We start from the raw sequence: 13,716 nt of genomic DNA, 5'->3' as shown, positions 1-13,716 counted from the left end.
TATCTGTTAGTCCAAATTATTCTTTAAAGAATAATTGAATATGGGCCGGGCGCGGTGGCTCACGCCTGTAATCCCAACACTTTGGGAGGCTGAGGCGGGCGGATCACCTGAGGTCAGGAGTTCGAGACCAGCCTGACCAACATGGAGAAACCCCCGTCTCTACTAAAAATACAAAATTAGCTGGGTGTGGTGGCACATGCCTGTAATCTCAGCTACTCGGGAAGCTGAGGCAGGAGAATCGCTTGAACCCAGGAGGCGAAGGTTGCGGTGAACCGAGATCGCGCCATTGCACTCCAGCCTGGGCAACAAGAGTGAAACTCCCTCTCAAAAAAAAAAAAAAAAGAAAAAGAAAAAAGAATAATTGAATGTGGAAATTATAATCTGAATTCCAAGGAGAAAATTATCACTTCATTTGAAATAGATGAGTGAATTATTTTGCGCTACGTTTTCGACCCCTTATTTTATTTTATAAGGACCTTAACTCCTTCGGGAAGACTGTATGGTACAAGGACACCAATAAGCATTTACAGAATATTAACAAACCAACAATAGGTTGATGATTCACCCTGGATTCGTGCCAGGTTCTGTGAAAGAACTCAATAAACATGATGTGCATTTCAAAAACTGCTAATCATAATTGAAATTTCCAAACCCCTCAATCCCATAAATTATATTAACTAGAATATGATCATTTGGCCTGCCCCTACTCCCTTTACAGCATGATAGACCCTGTGATTATCAGGTTTTCGGGAAGTGGGACACAATACTTCATTCTTCAAAGAAAAAGAGGTGATGTTTGGTCTTTTCCTCTTTTTAGATTTTTTTTCACACCCTATAGAGTTGTACACTGCTCTTTCTAAAATCCCTTCTGTACCTGTACAGTCTCTCCTTTATGCCTTCATGACACTTTTTATTCTTTTCAAATAAGCAGTGCGACTTATCACTTTTATTTTTCTTTCTTAATTCATTTTTTGTCATGTACACTATTTGAAAAATATTATGAGCCGCTCATCAGAATTTCGAGAGTCCATATGCGAATGGTTTATACCCACTCTGTAGCCCGCAGGAACATGGATCCGCGTCCTAATGACTGAAAAGGCCAATTAAGACCCGGGTAACAGCAGGATCAACCGTACTACCCCCCACCCCACCCGGGACCTGCCCGCCCCGCCAGCCCGGCCCCGCTCGGGGGGCGCGGGGGGCGGTCCTGGAGCGCGGCGGGCGGCGGGGAGGGCCGGCCTGGCACTCTCACAAAGACGCGCCCCCGGCGGGAGCCCAGCCCACCGCCTCGGGCCGCTGCCTGCAGCGCGAGCCCTCGAGCCCCGGGCCGCGGCGTTGTCAAGGCTCGGCCTCTCTCCGCCTTCTTCTCTGCTCATTTTATTAAAAATATTTAAAAAAAAAAAAAAAAAAAAAAAAAAGGAAAAAAGATCCCGCCTCCTCCGCCCGACCTCTGCCTCCCATTGGCCGGGCCCCCGGCCGCGTCACACCGCGCTGCGCCAATGGAGAGGCGCGATACTGCGAGGTGGGCCGGGCCCGAGCGGGGAGTGGGCGGCGGGTCGGTGCAGCAGCTCCGCCGCGGCTCCGCCACCATCGCGGAGGTGCCGCTGCTTCCACAGACGCTCGCGAGCAACCCTCCGCGCTCCGGAGCTTCCTCAGCCTCCCGCACACCCCGAGACGCTCGCCCCGCTGGGCCTCGGTCCCCGCCTCCTCCCCCCTCCTTTTCCCCTCTCTCGCTCCCCCACATTGTCTCTGCCTCATTTTCTCTCCTAGTTGAGGATTAAAAAAAAAAATCACCATCATCCTCAGGGAGCCCCCTCGCCCTCGGAAAACAAAACCAGACATGATCCTGGGCTCCCGCTTCTGAAAGATCTGCCCGACCGAGGAGGAGGGAGCCTAGGTTCAAGTCGCAGGAAAGGTCACGGCAGGGAAGCCCCCTGAGCCCCGCCGCGTCGCCTCCCCGCGGGCCGCCCCTCTCGGCCCTGCGCCCCGCGGCCCCGCAGCCTACGCGCGGCCTCCCGCCCCATCCCCGCCACTTTCCCCGGAGCTGGGCCGCGAACACCTCTCTGTTGATGGTGTAGCGCTTTAGGGGAAGGTAAGTGTCCAACTTGCCCGCGCCGGGTCGTGTGCTTTCTTTTTCGGTCCCTCGTCCTGGTGGTCAGAGAGGGTCGGCCGTGAAAGCAGTCACTCGCCCGGGGGGAGGCAGGAAGAAAAGGCTGGGGTCGAAGCCGAAGTCGAGGGGAGTCGGGCGAGGGCAGGGCACTTCTTTGGTCCTGTCCGGGCCAGGTGACCGTTCCTGCGTGCCTTCTGACCCCTGCTCTCTCTTGGCCTCTTATTCATGCTCTTGTTGTACTTGTTTGAGGTTAAACTATTTCATGTGACTAAATTATTGGCCGAAACTGGAAGGGAAGGAAGTCAAGGACTGAAACTGTAAATTTCTTGAGTGTTTGTGGATTTCGGGGTGCTGGGGGGAGGACTTTATTATTAAAGTATCATTTTCTCATTGGGGGAAGATTTCCTCTTTGTGCTCCCAATCTCTATAGTTCTCAGCTGTATGTGATTAGAAAATTATGAAACCCAAAGTCACTTGCAGCAGAATATAATTCTTACTATCCTGTTTTAGTTCTGCTCTCTGAAGGAGGGTGGCTTCTATTTATTATTAATTTTTAAGGTGATAGAAAGATTCGTAGTTTTACATAGGATGATGTGTGTATGTGTGTCTGCTGGGAGGGGGGAAAAGTATTGCAGGCTCCTTTGAAACTGGTTGCTTGAGAAGTTGTTGAAAGGAAAACAAAATGATTCATTGTTGAATTGTCATTTTCCTCTGTCTCTTTTCCAAGGTTTGCTTACAATTTTTCTGGATTACAGACTTCAAACATTGATTTAAGTAAAATGGGTCCTTGAGAAACTGGGTGCTTTAAATGTTTCAGTATGTGTTGCTATTTTAAGGTACATTTAGAAAGTAGTTTTGTATGAATCCTGAAATAGCCTTCTTCAAAGCAATTTTTTAAACGCAAAAAAAGATAACTAGTAAGACGGTGAACTTGGTGAATTACAAAATAGACATTTTAATATAGCAGGAATTGATGCACCTAAGATTTGAAACAGTTTTCATAATTGCTTTCCATTTAAAGAGAGACCTTTTTGTCTAGTGTACACTGGTCTCTTTAGTCTCAGTCTGTTGGGGGAGGGGAGAGAAGCTGGATCTATACAATAATAAAATCATCTTTGGGTTGATATTTTGTTCCATGTATTTGCTTGCTGAGTTAATACTACTGTAAATTATCAACCAGTTTTGATTTTGATGGCCTGGGATGGGTGGAAAGCTGGTTTCCAGCTCTCCCTGTTGTTGTTGAGGTCGAAGGGAAAAGAGGCAGAGGCAGACAGACACACACATACACACACACACACATATACACACACAATACCAAGCTGAGGGCTCATTGTTCTTCCATACACACATTCATTCTCTCTCTCCCATATTTGGGACTAGGTTTGCACAGACAAACACAGCTCTTTTTGGGGAGAGAAGAGAGAAGATGGGGGAAGGGAGGGTGCTTTTCTGTTTCAGCTTTCTTCCACCCATCTCATGCCTGGCCTTTTTTGCAACCTTGTGAGGCAGAAGAGTGCATTGGAAACTAAAGACACTCAAAAACATGTTCAGAGACTCCTCTTCTCTCTGCCTCCCTTTCTTCCCTTTGCAGCCCTGGTTTCTGCTGCTCTTTCTTTTTTGTATATGTAAAGATAAAATCCCTCTTTATATGTTGTGGCCTTATGTTCAGCTCTCGTTGCTTTCGTATTTCTCATTGACCCTGATTTTGTTGGGGACAGTGATTTGTTCACTTGAGTCTTAGTGAATGTCAGCAGAGTCTTTCTAGGTAGAAATAGATTTTATTGGTTAATATTATAAAGGTTGTATTAAGGTTAATATTTAGCAAGTTGATGTTTGCATGTTTTTAGTGGTGTGATGGTTTGATGGTCAGGTTTGCTGGCAATTCAGCTGTCAATGTTGTTTTTGTAAATAAGGGTTATAAGAAAAGATCCGGTTTTCTGTTTAGGGGGCTCCTTTCAATACTGGACAGGGAATAGGCTAGTCCACCTGGGATAAACCCAGCTGTGGCCCAAGGATGGAGGTTGGTGTGAATACATGTGGGTTGCAGAATAGCACCTTCTACTGGTTAATTGCTTGGAAAGATCCAGACGAAGAGGATGGGGGAGGGGATTAACGGCTGAGGCTTAATGATTTTCTTTTAAGCGCAGTTGTTGTGCCTTTCTGCAAATGCCACTTCCCCGAGCTGCTAATACAGATGTCCTGTGACAGGCACGGTTGCATTGAGGCATTATTATGTTACTGGTTGTGCTTCAACATTAATTTGTTCTGTTACCAGAAGTATTTACACTTTGTGACTTTCCAGGACTCCTTTGAATGACACCTTCTCATCTTTTATGAGATAATTTCTCTTGAAATATTAAACAAGAGGGTTTATTTCTGTTCCCAGTATTGGAAACTATATACACCAGCAGTCTTTTAAAAAAGTTTATAGTATCATTAATAAAAAATCAAATAAACCTACTCTATGGAAAGTAAAATTGTCGCACCGGACAGAGGTTTTTCTCGGGATTTAGCTCAGGTAGAGGGGTAGAGGAGGAGTTGAGGGAGGGAGATCTCACTAAAATCGGCAATTTTGCAAATGTAGTAGCCTTGCATTGCAGTAGTGTTGTTTTCAGTAGTCTTATAAAGTCTGATAGGGTGACTTATTGTATGGATTAGATAAAAAAATTAAAATTGGAATCCAGAGAAAATGTGAAATGAGTGTGTACACAGATTAACATAGAAGAGGGTCAAATTGTTGCCCAAAGGCTTGTAAACTAAGGTGCAGTTTCAGAGATAATCTGCTTAATAAATGTCTCAAAGGATTTTTATTTTCACAAATCCTAGCCCATCTCAGTTGTTCTAATGTAATGAACTATTAGAGAGGTTTGCAGTGGTAAAGGGGACTGGGTGTGTAGGATAAACATCTGTTCCAGACTGACTGCTTCTAGGAACGTGACTTCTGATTCACTTTACTTTCAAAACTTCAAGAGTAATCTCTAAAGTTGTGTATCTTTTACAATGAAATGTGAACAGTTCAAATGTATTATTTTCTCAGTGGGAATGGATTCAGGGGATTTCAGTTCAATGTATTCTCCATCAGTGTTTTGTCACAAGGAAACTAGAACTGAAAACCAATTCACATCAAAAAGGTAATCCAAATGAAGAAATAAAATGTACCAGTTACCTGTTCAACTTTGATTTACTGGTCAGTCAAAAAAGCTTTTAAAAAATAGGACAGTAAGGCCTAGTGCGGTGGCTCACGCCTGTAATCCCAGCACTTTGGGAGGCCAAGGCGAGTGGACCACTTGAGGTCAGGAGTTTGAGACCAGCCTGGCCAACATGGTGAAACCTCGTCTCTACTAAAAATACAAAAATTAACCTGGCACTTTGGCGCGTGGCTGTAATCCCAGCTACTTGGGGGGCTGAGGTGCGATAATTGCTTGAACTCAGAGGCAGAGGTTGCAGGCAGCTGAGATTGGCACCACTGCACTCCATCCTGGGTGACAGAGTGAGACTCTGTCTAAAAAAAAAAAAGGAAAAAATAGGACAGTAAACACTGTCAGGTCCTGCAATAATTACGTGTAGTATTGAACAGATACTGAACAGAAATGTGCCAGGTGCTGTAAAAACACATATATAAGAATATAATCTGTGCCCTTCTAAAAACCTGTATATGCTGAATATTGTCATGGATTTAGTAAGCATTCATTACTGAAAAATTAGTTTCAAATATCAGTGATCAAAAAAATTTAAGTATCAAGTTCTTTTGGAAGTAGTGTGCTTTCCTACTAAACTACTTTTGGCAGCTACTTTTGCAGTTGATTTAAAGGTTAAGATATCAGAAAATTCAAATGTTTAGATGAGTCATTAGTGTAACCTAGCCGTGAACTTCGTTACACACACATACACACATCCTGAAAGAAAAACTATTGTTTTACATAATCAGTTTCTGATAATGCTGTGCTCTAGTTAATTACAGGATTTATTTTTTTGCTACCAGGAATTCCTCTTGAATGATATTTAAGTGATTGTTGAATCATATTTGTGTGATTGGTATCCTGATAATTATTCTGAAGTTGAAGCTCTCCTTGTCCTATTTAAGTGTGATTTTGCTGAGCCTGTTGGCTTATGTTTGGTTTCTTGTCTAACAGAGTTATAGTTTGTGTATGTTTTTTTTTAATAATGGAGGAGAAATGAGCATTTTAAATATGTGTTAAAACATTGTTAAGATTGCATAGGCCAATTTAATGAACATTTGAACACAAATAACTCAAGTTCAAATACTGAATATATTTACTAGCTTCAAGTTTGGGTTGGAATTGTGATTTGTATGGCTAACTTGTTGTTGTGCCAAGTAATATAAGATGTACTGTGTGTCTGTACATTAGGTGACTAGTCAGAGAGTACAGTTAATATAAGATGCTTTTTTTGGTAAAGTGGTCTGTTTGTGCCAGTGTAAAATTATTATTATTATTATTTTTTGAGATGGAGTCTCGCTCTGTCACCCAGGCTGGAGTGCAATCTCGGCTCACTGCAACCTTGATTCCCAGGTTCAAGCGATTTTCCTGCCTCAGCTTCCTGAGTAGCTGGGATTACAGACACGTGCCACCACACCTGGCTAATTTTTGTATTTTTAGTAGAGACAGGGTTTTACCATGTTGGCCAGGCTGGTCTTGAACTCCAGACCTCAAGTGATCCACCTGCCTTGGCTTCCTAAAGGGCTGAGATTACAGGCGTGAGCCACTGCACATGGCATATTTTTAATTGGTAAAATTTGCCAGTATATCAGCAAGTGTGAACAATATATTTAACTGTGAAAATTTTCCTTATATGGTTAGTTATAAAATGATGTGACCTCTAATTCAGAAACCACACGGTATTCGAGGAATCCTCATACCCTATTTGTCTTGGGTTTTTGCATCAGAAGTCAAAGCCATGGGTTATATCTTAATTTTAAAGTAGTTATATACATGACTTTTAAGGACTTTGGTTAGGCTGTTTTTCATTGCAAGGAACAGAAAGTCTTCCGAGTCATCTCAAGTTGGGGAAAAGTAGAACAGAAATTTAAGCCGTACGAGTCAGGCCTCACCTAAGAACAAAAACCCCAGGTCCGCAGTGCTTCATACACACTGGAATACTGTCAGGGATATGGGTCCCACCCAGCTTTAGCGACCAGATACCTTGTTGCCTCCGCAGCAGGAGGAGTTTGTGGTGCCTTACCCTAGTGCCATGGCCCTGTATATGAGTGTCCAGGCTGTGTGTAGCAATAAATATACCACCCTAAAGGGGACAATATTAACATTGTTGGCCTGGACTAACCTTAAAAGAGAGCTTGTGAGGAAGCATGGCTGTGCAGCATCTTTAGACAGTCCTGAAGCAGCAGGGCAGAGCTCCTCCTACAAAAACCCATTCTAGCTCACACAGCCATGCACACACTCAGCAGAGCATGCACGGACACATTCATGGGCACCTATATATGTTCCCTAGGCTCCCAGAAGGCTGATTCTTTTTTGAGAGAGGGTCTCGCCCTGCACTCCACTCAGGCTGGAGTGCAGTGGCATGAGCATGGCTCACTGCAGCCTTGAACTCCTGGGCTCAAGTTGTCTTCACTCCTTGGCCTCCCAAGTAGCTGGGACTGGGACTAGAGGTGTGTACCACTACACCTGGCTAATTTTTTTTTTTTGTAGAAATCAAGTCTTGCCATGTTGCCCAGGTTGGTCTTTAAGTCCTAGGCTCAAGCGATTCTCCCACCTTGGCCACCCAAAGTGCTAGGATTACAGGTGTGAGCCACCATGCCCAGCCAAAGGTGTGATTCTTGACCTTCTTCCTGCTTCTAGGGTGGGGAGCAAGGGAGTACAGTGATGGAGGCACTCAGTGTGTGTGGGGTGAATACAGTTCAGGGGGAGTGTGAGCAGATGACCATGTGGGCGTATGTCTGTTTGTGTGAACTGCCTGGGGAGACACTGGAAATCTTCTCTGGCAGGACTTGGCTATGCTGGGGAAGTATATCCAAGTGGATTCTAGGTGTGAGCCACTGCGCCTGGCGGCTATTGTTGATTTTGATAGCTTATTCTAACAGCTTATTTTCCTTCAAGAGACTTCATAGTCGTAACTTGTAGTCAGTTATGATCCTTTTTTTAGGTGATATCATTTTATTACATTTGTCTTATTCTCCTTTTATTTTCTGTGACTCTGCCCGCCTACTGACTACCTGTCTACCTACCTGCCTACCCAAGTCAGTGTTTCCCAAACTGTATTTATGGCTTACTAATATGCTGCAAGTATTTTAAGTGTGAGGTGAAATAAGTTTATAATGCACATGAGCTCTTTAAAGCCTCAGAAACATTTTATACTATAGAGGGTTTTTGTTTTTCATTTTCCTCCCTTACCCCAAAGAATACCTGTTTCTTTCTCATGAGATACTCATGGGATAGATACTACTATTCTAGTTCAATAGAACACAGTTTGAGATGCACCTGTAACATTAATTTTTTTTAAATTTACATTTAAATTTTTTGAGGAAAGGTCTTGCTCTGTCATCCAGGCTAGAGTGCAGTGGCCCAATCTCTGCTCACTGCATCCTTGAGCTCCTCGGGCTCAAATGATCCTACTGCCTCAGCCACCCGAGTAGCTGGGACCATAGGCATGCACCATCACACCCAGCTAATTTTTGTATTTTTTATAGAGACAGAGTTTTGCTATGTTGCCCAGGCTGGTCTTGAACTTCTCAGTTGAAGTGATCTACCCACCTTGGTATCCCAAAGTGTTGGGATTACAGGCATGAGCCACTATGTCTGGATTTATTTTATTTAAAAATAACTTTAGGCCAGGCGTGGTGGCTCACGCCTGTAATCCCAGCACTTTGGGAGGCCAAAGCGGGCGGGTGACCTGAGGTCAGGAATTCAAGACCAGCCTGGCCAACATGCTGAAACCTTGTCTCTACAAAAATACATTAGCCAGGCATGATGGCGGGTACCTGTAATCCCAGTACTCGGAAGGCTGAGGTGGAAGAATCGCTTGAACCCGGGAGGTGGAGGTTGCAGTGAGCAGAGATCGTGCCATTGCACTCCCGCCTGGGGAACAGAGTGAGACTCTGTCTCAAAAAAAAAAAAAAGACTTTAAAAATGTTTATATTATTTTGTTTGAAGGGAGGAGTGTCAAATAATTTTTTTGCAGGGAGGAGTATCAAATAATTTGTAGATTTATTAAATTTAATTAATTAGCTAATTAATTACTTTTGAGACAAGGTCTCACTCTGTCCAGCTCAGGCTGGAGTGCAGTGGCGTGATCACAGCTCACTGCAACCTTGACCTCCCAGGCTCAAGTGATTCCCTTATCTCAGCCTCCTGTGTAGCTAAGACTACAGGCACATGCCACCACACCTGGCTAAAAAAGTTTTTGTTGTTGTTGTAGAGATGGTGTCTTGTTATGTTGCCCAGGTTAGTCTCAAACTCCTGGGCTGAGTCATCCTCCTGCCTTTGCCTCCCAGTGTTGGGATTACAGGCATGAGCCACCAATCCCAGTCTGGATTTATTTTAAAACTGCCATAGTAGTTCGAAGGAGAGAGATGTGACATTTAAAAAATGTTTTTCCCCTTGATTAGTTAGTCATTAATACCTTGAAGCAATGCTTTATTTTGACTGGAAAATAGTTGCTGGTTCTTAGAGGAGAGTGTCATGACCAGAACCTCACGTTATTCATCTTCCCTATCTGTGTTGAGATAGCCTTTATCTCCTACCTTTGTGTTCTTCATCAGATTTAATCTGTTTCATTTAAAACTGTGCTCACGGCCAGGCGCCGTGGCTCATGCCTGTAATCTCAACACTTTGGGAGGCTGACGTGGGCGGATCACCTGAGGTCAGGAGTTTGAGACCAGCCTGGCCAACATGGTGAAACCCCGTCTCTACTAAAAATACAAAAATTAGCTGGGTGTGGTGGCATACGCCTGTAGTACCAGCTATTCCGGAGGCTGAGGCGGGAGAATCCCTAGAACCCGGGAGGCGGAGGTTGCAGTGAGCCGAGATCGTGCCACTGCACTCCAGCCTGGGCGACAGAGCGAGACTCTGTCTCAAACAACAACAACAACAACCACAAAAACAACAAACTGTGCTCAGGACACAGTGCCTGAAGTTTTTTTGGTTTGGCCACTTTTATTTCCTACCACTTAAATACATTTTCTTCAGTTCTTGTTATAACCTTCTCACTCATTTGATCACTTCATGTCTTGTATTAATGTTTATTACTTCCATTTATATTTTAGAGCTAATTATGTTCTCTTTATTTGTACATCTCTTGAAGGCAGAAAGTTTTCCTTTGACTACAGCAGTATGTGTGCTCACACTTGAAATTAGATGTATTCTGAAAAACACATTTTATTGACTCCAAGATGCCATCATTTGTAAAATGCATTATTATTTTATGTACTGCTAAGAATGAAAAAAATGCCAGTTAACCTCTGTGAGACCTTTCCTAATTCCGGTGGTATACTATACAAACGTAAAACAAACATTATCAGTCTTAGAGTCATTGAAATATGGTCCATCTATTTAGGCTGACTTTCTTTTCACAACTGTCTATTCCCTGGAAAACATGTCTGAAGAAAGATTTTAAAGCAGATTATTTTCTCTCGTAGTAACAGTATTATAGGTTGCATTCTTGCCTAAGGATTTAGCATGAAAAATCTTAGCTACAGCCAACAGAGATGCTACCATAAACCTATAGTAATTATAGTTAAATTATGTTCTGGTTCCTATGGGGGAGGTATAATCATTATGTATTTTGGTTTGTAATATATGTTGTATATCTATAATATACACAAATACTACCTTACTGTATTATCATTTTGAACTAAAATGTGCTGAGTTTATGTTAAATATTGATGTTCCTCATGATTCTATCCATTAACTTCTCCCTCAGTACTTTTTTTTTTTTTTTTTTAAGACAAACTCTGTCGCCCAGGCTGGAGTGCAGTGGTGTGATCTCAGTTCACTGCAAGCTCTGCCTCCCGGGTTCACGCCATTCTCCTGCCTCAGCCTCCCGAGTAGCTGGGACTACAGGCGCCCGCCACCATGCCTGACTAATTTTTTGTATTTTTTAGTGGAGACGGGGTTTCACCATGTTAGCCAGGATGGTCTTGATTTCCTGACCTCGTGATCTGCCTGCCTTGGCCTCCCAAAGTGCTGGGATTACAGGCGTGAGTCACCGCGCCCAGCCCTCCCTCAATACTTTGTTTAAACACCAATTTGGTCCGGCCTCGAATTTTGAAAATCTCTCCCTTGAGATGCAGATCTGTGTTGTCTTTTGCCTCCTTGAATATCTTTTTGGCCCTAGGTTTCAGAACTTACCAAGCTGTAGTATTTGTCTACCATTAACTATTATGCTATTGCAGAAAAGTTGTTAAGAGCTCTAGACTCAATCTGCAGCCCACTGCTTATTAACTTTGTGACTTTGGGCAGGTTATTTACCTTTCTGGGTCTCAGTTTCCTCATCTGTAAAATAGAGATAATAATAATACTCGTGGGTTTGTTGTGAGGACCAAAGTAATTAATTCATATAAAGTATTTAAAAAAGTCCCTGCCACACAGTAAATGGTTAATAAATATTAGCCTCTTTTTATTATTAGTGTTATTGTCATCTAGAGATCTAGCTTTCCAGTATGCTCTCTTTGTTATTTATAATAATCAGGAGATCTGCAGGAGACAATGGGTGAACTCTAGACGATTTGAATAAATTCTCTCTGAGGTACCAATTCTAAAATGTTTGCTATTCCTCGAATATAGGAAATGCTAAAAAACAATATGTGATTAAATACCAAGTGAATAGAGTAATAGTACAGTTTGAAGTTTGGGCTGTTAATAAATGATCAGAATGTCATGGCTCAGCTGTTCCTCTTATTTATTATGTTCCTGAAGGAGTTTTTTTTTTTTTTTTTTGGAGACAAGGTCTTGCTCTGTTGCCCAGGTTCTAGAGTGCAGTGGTGCATGATCACGGCTCACTGTAGCCTCGAGCTTGAGGGTCCAAGTGATTCTCCCACCTCGGCCTCCCAAAGTGCTGTTATTACAGGTATGACCCACCATGCCTGGCCTCTGAAGGAGATTTATATAAGTAGAACAATGGCAAGTAGGAAATTAGAAGTATTACTTTATTATTAATTTGGGCTTTTGGCCAAAATACCAATGTAAATTTGTGTAGTAAACAGGGTGAGAGCATATTACTTAAGCTCCAGGACTAGTCAAGGGCTCTCTCATCCTCCTAAATTTCACTGTCTTACTACTCTTTGGTTGGTGGCTTTGCAGAAGACTCCAATGATTAGTCTTTTAGAGTGTGTAAGAGTGAAATGACCAAGAACAAGAACGCAAACTCTTACATGTATGTGACTTTTTTTTCTATCTTGCACTTGAATCAAGATTTGTGTAACTTTTAATCTTCATTGATCTTCATACTTGTAAACAGGGTTCAGTCAGTACTGTGGACTCTTGACCCAATCCCATTAGTGTTCCATCCTCTTAGAGAGATTCAAGAAGAAAGGCAACTGAGGGAGAGAGCAAGACCTCTTGTTGGTCTGGTTTCAAATCTCTAATGAGGTTGATGTAATGGCCTGTGAGTAATAACTAAAAATATTTGGCTATCTGCCTAAGCAACCCTACATTCTGACATTTTTCAGGATAGTCCCTGGGACTGGAGGTGGCGGAACTGCAAAGTATTTTTCAAATTTAAGGGTAAGGCCTCCTTATAGTTACCTGCATATTTCTAAATAAAAATCTTTAAATACAAAAAAAAAAAAAAAAAAAAATTTAAGGATAAGGCTGGATGTGGTGGCGCAAAACTGTAATCCTAGTGCTTTGGGAGGTCGAGGCAGGGAGGCTCCCTTGAGACCAGGAGTTTGAGACCAGCCTGGGCAATGTAACAAGACCCCTGTCTCTGCAAAAAAAATTAAAAATTAGCCAGGCGTGGTAGCACGTGCCTGTAGTCCTAGCTACTCAGAAGGCTGAGGCGGGAGGATTGTTTGAGCAGGAGGTCAAGGCTGCAGTGAGCCAAGATTGTGCCTTGCTCTCCAGCCCGGGAGACAGAGTGAGACCCTGTCTCAACAACAACAAAATTTAAGGATAGGAGAACCCCATAAGGTACAATTAGGGAAAGATATCTTGTGATAAATAAGATTTGCCATGTGGAAAACTGACCCACCATCAATGATAGCTGCTATTTTGGTATCTTATCAGCATCTTACCAAATGATAGCATTTTGGTAAGATGCTGATGCTAATTTTGGTAACAGGAGTGTCATCTTTGAGGAATATGATTATGTGTGATTATATTAGCAGAGCAAAGCTGAAGTCTAGTCATATTGTACTCTCATATTGTAGCCTGAAGCAAGAATATGATGACAGCAGGGGAGTGATGAACTTGGAGGCTAGAGAAGAGGGAAGCAGAGGCTTCTACAGCCTTGGCTGCATTGATACTGGCTTGCAAACTCCCGGAGGAAGAGGCCCATCGTCTGCTTTGGTCACTTCAGTGCACCTTGCATGCGAGGAGTACAGTAGGCATTCATTTGTTAAATGAATGAATAATATTACCGTATGGTATTATTGAGGTGGAAATAAAGGAGATTTGGCTTAACTGCTTGAC

At 42.9% G+C, this 13,716-nt stretch overlaps 1 protein-coding gene across 2 annotated transcripts in view; it reads left to right on the top strand.

The window, feature by feature from the left end:
• Nucleotides 1–1,548: 1,548 nt before the first annotated feature.
• RERE (arginine-glutamic acid dipeptide repeats) overlaps nt 1,549–13,716 on the top strand; it is a 462,172-nt gene continuing 450,004 nt past the window's right edge. For both annotated transcript variants that reach the window (XM_030805464.1, XM_003274304.3), the window contains exon 1: nt 1,549–2,092. The gene's annotated coding sequence lies outside the window, so the exon portion shown is untranslated. The remainder of the gene's footprint in view (nt 2,093–13,716) is intronic.

The sequence above is a fragment of the Nomascus leucogenys genome, chromosome 24 (genome assembly GCF_006542625.1).
Source record: "Nomascus leucogenys isolate Asia chromosome 24, Asia_NLE_v1, whole genome shotgun sequence".
NCBI classification, from domain to species: domain Eukaryota; kingdom Metazoa; phylum Chordata; class Mammalia; order Primates; family Hylobatidae; genus Nomascus; species Nomascus leucogenys.
This window is presented reverse-complemented; position numbering and strand designations above follow the sequence as displayed.